At 42.9% G+C, this 6,075-nt stretch overlaps 1 pseudogene; it reads left to right on the top strand.

Annotated features, from left to right (window-relative positions):
- Positions 1-3,430: 3,430 nt before the first annotated feature.
- On the top strand, positions 3,431-4,909 carry LOC149213200 (18S ribosomal RNA; annotated as a pseudogene).
- The last annotated feature ends 1,166 nt before the right edge of the window (positions 4,910-6,075 follow it).

Here is a 6,075-nt window from a genome sequence, read left to right as displayed (position 1 = left end):
ATTTCAGTAAATAACCAAATATAGCACTTGGGTTAAGTGTCGGGTTCATAATTTTTCTTACATCTCCACCGCTGGGAGCCAAAGTATCATATACACCTCCAAAATACAAAGCTTTTAGCACTGGAAGAAAAGCACCAACACCTAGCAAGATTAGGTGAATACCAAAAATTGTCGTCATTTTGTTTCTATCTTTCCATACATAGCCAAAGAATGGAAAAGATTCTTCTAAAAGTTTCAGGTCCTATGAGTGCATGATAAATACCACCAAAACCTAAAACCGCAGAAGAAATTAAGTGAAGTACCCCAGATACACAATATGGAAAAGTGTCCACGATTTCCCCAGCAGGACCGACTCCCCATCCTAGAGTATCTAGATGGGGAAGCAGAATCAATCCTTGTTCATACATAGGTTTTTCTGGTACAAAATGAGCCACTTCGAATACTTTCATTTCTCCAGCCCAAATACAATTAATCCGGCATGAGCCACTTCAGCCCCAAGAAATTTACCCGACAAATTGATAAGTCGGGCATTACCGTCCCACCAAGCGAAACCAATGGTTTCTTGATCACGACCAGCTAAAGCTATAGTTCCATTAAAGAGCATTTCCATGGGGTAGGACCTCCTCAGGAAATATAAGGCTTTCATGAGGCTGATCTTGAGCTGCCATCCAAGCATGAATACCTTCGTTCAGGAGAATATTTTTTGTGTAGAAAGTCTCAGATTCAGGATCTTCTGCTACACGGATCTCCTGGGAAACAAAATCATAGGCACATAAGTTTAGAGCTAGACCAACTACTCGAATGGCACTCATCCATAAACTGGTCACTGACACAAATAACATGAAGAAATGTAACCAACATTTATTGGAAAAAGCAACCCCAAAAATCTGGGACTAGAAGTGGTTAGCAATGACCATGGAATAAGTCTCTTCGGCTTGAGTCAGGTTAAAACCACAGAACGTATTTGCACCATCACCATCTTCAAATAAAGTATTTTCCATGGTAGCACCATGAATAGTGCATAGAAGAGCAGTACCCAATACTCCAGCAACTCCCATCATATGAAATGGATTCAAGGTCCAATTATGAAAACCTTGAAAGAAGAGGATAAAATGGAAAATAGCTACTACACCAAAACTAGGTGCAAAAAACCAACCGGACTATCCCAATGGATAAATCAAAAATACAAAAACAAAGACAACAATTGGAGCAGAGAATGCAATTGCATTATAAGGTCGCAATTGTACAGATCGAGCAAGTTCAAATTGATGTAACATGAAACCTATTAGACCGAAAGCACCGTGAAGAGCAACGAGGGTCCATAGACCACCTAATTGACACCAAAGAGTCAAATCTCCATGTGCTTCGAGACCCCATAATAGCAGCAAAGAATGTGCCAAACTATTAGCAGGAGTAGAAACTGTGGCAGTTAGGAAATTACAACCTTCCAGATAGGAACTGGCCAATCCATGAGTATACCATGAAGTCACAAAGGTTGTACCCATGAACCATCCACCTAAGGCAAAATAGGCACAAGCAAAGAGCAATAGACCATACCAACCCACAAAAACGAAATGGTCTCTGTGTAGCCAGTCATCCATAGTATCAAATAAAGTTTTTTCTTCTTTAGAAGACTTTCCAAGGGCTATAGTCATAGCAATCCTCCTATTTCACTATTTCGACCATTTCCGAGCACCCTATATGATTAAAAGGTATATGATGAATTGGGGACAATTTTTCATCCATCATCCTTTCAAAAAAAAAAATAGGGTTCCGAAGATTCATTGTTGGAACAAATATTTGAAACTGAACCGAATCGATTCAATATAGGTAAATGCATGATCGCTCGATCCCGAGTTTTCAGAGTTCCTATCTGATCCTCGAATCACCTATTGAATAACATCGATGGAACAATTTAAGGGGAGGGAAGTGTGTTTTCTGCCTTCCATTGACCAGATTCTATTCACAATATATATTCCATTCAATATTTTCTTATTAATTCTCGTCTTGTTCTGCAATGCAACAAAATGAAAAGGAGTTTTTCTATTCTCTCTCATCCATCTCTATGTATACTACTTCGTGGTCTGATACGAATGAGTCTACGGGCAGGAACGATTCGATTTTTTCATAACTCATAAAGCTAAATGAAATGACTCCAAAGTTCTTCTCCTTCTATAGCAAGAAGTTATATATTGAACCATTGTGATCCAAAAGTGAAACCCTTTTTTCCCTTTTGTTTTCTCTTTTCACATCTTAATTTTTATCCGTTTCTCACCGGCGTAATCACCATATGGTACATTCATATGAAAATATTTAGTACATCGTAACAGAATCACATATTTTATTTGTGTATCAATTTCCTCTAAATAGAGAAAATACGTTGTCTGTAATTTGGCTCAGAATGGACTTACTTCAGGATCTATATCTCTTTCTATCCAGGGAAGGGAGAAGAGATCATAAAAATTGATCCGACGAAACATTCAATCAACAACCAAATAGGGAGTTTGATCAACTAAATAAGATCGATTAATTTCAGAAAGGAAAGGTCCACTTTCCAAATCTCCATCAAATTTCAATACCAGAGTAGCTTATATATTCATAAGCCAATGGGTTAGGTTCACTTACTTCTCCTCCGTCTTTTCCACTTCTTTTGGAGACTGGTAATTTAAAATTACCGGGTATCCATAATACCTCTGATATGTTCAAAATTGACAATGATCGAGTAAACTATATACTGATCCTATGGTAGCAGGATGAAGAAGACAATTATTGATAAAAATATAGTGGTCCTTCCTCCATATTAGTTGTGAGACTCTGTCATAACGAATGTTTTGCCTGAAACCTATCATGACAGATAATTTTCTTCCCTAGAAAAGGGTTTTCATATTGAAAAGATGTAGATCATATGATGAGAAATGGACACTCGAGCCTTCTTTCTTCATGGGAAACATGAGCCCTTTATCGGACTTGAACCGATGACTTACGCCTTACCATGGGGTTACTCTACCACTGAGTTAAAAGGGCCCCCTCATCATATATGAATGAGTGAGTCTACTATGGTAGATGGACAAGAAATTGGATATGGATGATCCATCTATCTTTATAGATATCAAGTTGAGAACATATATTATAGTAGCTCGTAGGGTAAGGATCGCTATATTAGAGACTCCGGGCTGAGCTGATACGAAATGAATGGAGACAAGTTATGCCTGAGAGAATTTGCTGAAATATGTTCGTGAGTCCTTCCATCTCTTTTATGGCTCTATCATCATGTTAGGCCCGTGGGATTGACAGAGAGGGTAGGGATGGCTATACTGGAAACTGCAGGCTGAGCTTATATAAAGAAAATGGAGACAAGTTATGCCTAGAGATGATGATGAATCAACCTTGTCCACAAGGGAGCTATAAGTAATGCAACTATGAATCTCATGGAGAGTTTGATCCTGGCTCAGGATGAACGCTGGCGGCATGCTTACCACATGCAAGTCGGACGGGAAGTGGTGTTTCCAGTGGCGGACGGGCGAGTAACGCGTAAGAACCTGCCCTTGGGATGGGAACAACAGCTGGAAACGGCTGCTAATACCCCATAGGCTGAGGAGCAAAAGGAGGAATCCGCCCAAGGAGGGGCTCGCATTTGATTAGTTAGTTGGTTAGGCAATGGCTTACCAAGGCGACAATCAGTAGCTGGTCCGAGAGGATGATTAGCCACACTGGGACTGAGACACGGCCCAGACTCCTACGGGAAGTAGCAGTGGGGAATTTTCCGCAATGGGCGAAAGCCTGATGGAGCAATGCCGCATGAAGGCAGAAGGCCCACGGGTCATGAACTTCTTTTCTCAGAGAAGAAAAAATGATGGTATCTGAGGAATAAGCATCGACTAACTCTGTGCCAGCAGCCGCAGTAAGACAGAGGATGCAAGCGTTATCCAGAATGATTGGGCGTAAAGCATCTGTAGGTGGCTTTTCAAGTCTGCCGTCAAATCCGAGGGCCCAACCCTAGATAGGCAGTGGAAACTACCAAGCTGGAGTAAGGTAGGGGCAAAGGGAATTTTCGGTGGAGAGGTGAAATTCTTTGAGATCGGAAATAACACCAACGGCGAAAGCACTCTGCTAGGCCGATACTAATACTGAGAGACAAAAGTTAGGGGAGCAAATGGGATTAGATACCCCAGTAGTCCTAGCCGTAAATGATGGATACTAAGTGCTGTGTGTATCGACCCGCGTAGTGCTGTAGCTAACGCGTTAAGTATCCCGCCTGGGGAGTACGTTCGCAAGAATGAAACTCAAAGGAATTGACGAGGGCCCGCACAAGCGGTGGAGCATGTGGTTCAATTCGATGCAAAGCGAATAACCTTACCAGGGCTTGACATGCCATGAATCGTCCCGAAAGAGAGGAGTTCCTTCGGGAACGTGGACACAGGTGGTGCATGGCTGTTTTCAGCTCGTGCCGTAAGGTGTTGGGTTAGGTCCCACAACGAGCACAACGCTCGTGTTTAGTTTCCAGCATTTAGTTTGGAACCCTAAACAGACTGCCGGTGATAAGACGGAGGAAGGTGAGGATGACGTCAAGTCATCATGCCCCTTATGCCCTGGGTGACACATGTGCTACAATGGCTGGGACAAATGGTCGCGACCCCGCGAGGGCAAGCTAACCTCAAAAACCTGGCCTCAGTTTGCATTGCAGGTTGCAACTCGCCTGCATGAAGCTGGAATCGCTAGTAATCGTCGGTGAGCCATACGGTGGTGAATCCGTTCTCGGGGCTTGTACACACCGCCCGTCACACTATGGGAGCTGGCCATGTCCCACGTCGTTACCTTAACTGCAAGGAGGAGGATGCCGAAGGCTGGGCCAGTGACTAGAGTGAAGTCGTAACAAGGTAGTCGTACTGGTAGTGTGGCTAGATCACCTCCCTTTCAGGGAGAGCTAATGCTTTTTGGGCTTCTTCATTTGACACTGCTTCCAGAAGGACTCACATCTGAGTAAAAATCGTAGATGGAAGTGTTCTTTCGAGTCTTGACAGTGAAGTCAAAACCATGAGCTTATCATCCCAGGTCAGAACAAGTTGATAGAATACCATCTCCCATTTGCCTCCCCATGTTGCCACCCAGGCTGGGACATGGGGTAGCAAAAAAAGAGTTAGGGTTTCTCTTCTGCTATTTTGGATATATTGAAGCCTCCATCCCTAGGAGGCCTGCACAATGGGCTATTAGCTTATTTCCTATATTGGTTCTTCCAATATATTGGTGTTAGTGTAGGGGCAGGTCTCCATACCCAGAGGCCTGCACGATGGGCTATTAGCTCAGCGGATCATCCAAGGCACATTAGCATGGCCTACTCCTCCTGTTTGTTCGAACCGGGGTTTGAAACTGAGCTTATCCTAAGGAGGATAGATGGGGCAATTCAGGTGACATCGAATACAGATCCAGCTTTCTATTCATTTGTGGATCTGGGCGGTCTGGGAGTGTTGGTGGTTATCCACCTTAGATCCTATCTTCTCGAGAATCCATACATCCCTTATCAGTGTATGGATGGCTATCTCTCGAGCACAGGTTGAATTTCAGCCTAGATGTGGAAAATAAAGCACCTAACAACGCATCTTCACAGAACAAGAACTAACGGATCACCCTTTTCATTCTAAGTAGGGTGACAGAAGGATCATACCATTCGAGCCTTTTCATGCTTTGGAGGTCTGTAGGAAATAGCAATTGATAGGATCTCCTCATTATTCCCTAAAGGAATAACGTGAAATCAAATTCTATCAATTCATTTTCCGTAGGGCCCAATAGATTGGATCTAGTCATAAGAATAAAAGAATGCTTGGTGTAAATAAAAATAACTCCTTGGTCTTCGACCCCCCACCACGAACAACCCTTGGATCAGTGCAAGAGATGGGATGTCTTTATCCATCTCCTCACATGGGAGCAGAGCAGGTTCGAAAAAGGATCTTGGAGTGTCTTGGGGTTGGGCCATGAGGGTCTTTCAATGCCTCCTTTTCTCATCAAAAGTGATTTCCATTTGCTCACCGTTGGATCGGTGAGGAAATAAAAAGAAAAGGGGAACAAGCACACTTGGAG

The sequence above is a fragment of the Pinus tabuliformis genome, chromosome 1_1, assembly GCF_031772625.1.
Source record: "Pinus tabuliformis cultivar Carrire ecotype Pingquan chromosome 1_1, CPIR1, whole genome shotgun sequence".
In the NCBI taxonomy this organism is placed as follows: Eukaryota; Viridiplantae; Streptophyta; class Pinopsida; order Pinales; family Pinaceae; genus Pinus; species Pinus tabuliformis.
The sequence above is the reverse complement of the archived record's forward strand: the minus strand, read 5'-3'. Positions and strand labels throughout refer to the sequence as shown.